Genomic DNA, 1239 nt, shown 5'->3' on the forward strand with positions numbered 1-1239 from the left:
TTTTCCTGAGGTCGGCCTGTTAGCTTAGCTCGTAGCTTAGCTTCTCATCTTAGCTGTTTTTAATGATCCAAAAACGTGATTTTGGACGGTTAAAATGGATTTTAAAGAGAAAATAGAAAGCGAGGGGTCAATGAAGAGCACCGGAGTTGAGCCTTTTGTCATCCAGTGTCTTCAGTAGAAAGAGACGCAAAGAAACGATAAAGCTGATAAATGAAAATGAGGTCGATAATTTTCATTCATCATGCGATTAATTGATTTATTGTTTATTGTGACAGGCCTAAGCTTCCATTACATTCATTCTGGGATATTGCTTTTGAAAACTTTTAGTTCATCTTTTTCTGGATGAAAATCACTTTTTTTTGGATGATTGTTTCCTCTGGTATCGGATGCTGTGCAGCTGGAAGGATTTTTACTGAAACCTTTTAAATTTTGTACATTTGTTATGATGCGTGACCATTAACAACAGCCTGTTTTTTATTTTGCAACCGGGAGCAGCTGATTAACATCTCAAAAGCTCAAATAATATCACAACTACAGCCTCACATCCCAAATAAGTTGAAAAGGAGGTGCTGTGGTTGCAGAGCAGGAGCAATGAGAAGTATAACATTTTAAAAGTCTTTTGTAGAGAGCGCTCTCTCTTCTGCCATCATCTGCGGGGGCAGCAGCACCAGAGCAAGTGACTTAAGATCAACAAGCTCCATAAAGAAGGCTGGCTCAGTTCTTGGAACTCCTCTAGAACCTTTGGAGATGACTGTGCAAAGAAGGATTCTTCATAAAACGAAGAACATTATAGACCACCCTCTTCATCAGACTGTCATACAACAGTGTCTTCAGTCAGAGGCTTCTTCAGATCCGCTGTAAGACAGACACTACAAGAGATCCTTCCTGCCCACAGCCATCAGCATCTAGAACACCTCTTTAATGAAACCAGGATGATGAGTTACAACAACGTTTAATTGCCCTCTGGGATTAATAAAATGTTTTTGAATTGAATTGAACAGGAGTGCTTACCACAGCAGACATTGACACTGATGAAGACCAAATTTGTTCATTTGCCTTAAGTCAAAACATTTTTAACAAACTCCAAAGCGAGCCTTTGATTTTTCTTCTGTTGGTTACTTGCTTTGTTTACCTAAAGCAAGTGGCCTTGTTTGTAACTAAGTAACTGAAGTATCACAAAAGCACCTACAGTTGAAACCAGATGTTTACATACACTATAAAAAAATAGCAGAAACAATT

General features: G+C 38.6%; 2 protein-coding genes across 3 annotated transcripts in view; both read right to left on the minus strand.

Annotated features, from left to right (window-relative positions):
* The window catches only part of agfg1b (ArfGAP with FG repeats 1b), a 38093-nt gene that overhangs the window by 29030 nt on the left and 7824 nt on the right, over positions 1-1239 (minus strand). The window lies entirely within an intron of this gene.
* The window catches only part of sept2 (septin 2), a gene marked incomplete at its 3' end in the record, with an annotated part of 99233 nt that overhangs the window by 5461 nt on the left and 92533 nt on the right, over positions 1-1239 (minus strand).

This window comes from Nematolebias whitei, chromosome 9, assembly GCF_014905685.2.
Source record: "Nematolebias whitei isolate Nwh7 chromosome 9, NemWhi1, whole genome shotgun sequence".
NCBI classification, from domain to species: Eukaryota; Metazoa; Chordata; class Actinopteri; order Cyprinodontiformes; family Rivulidae; genus Nematolebias; species Nematolebias whitei.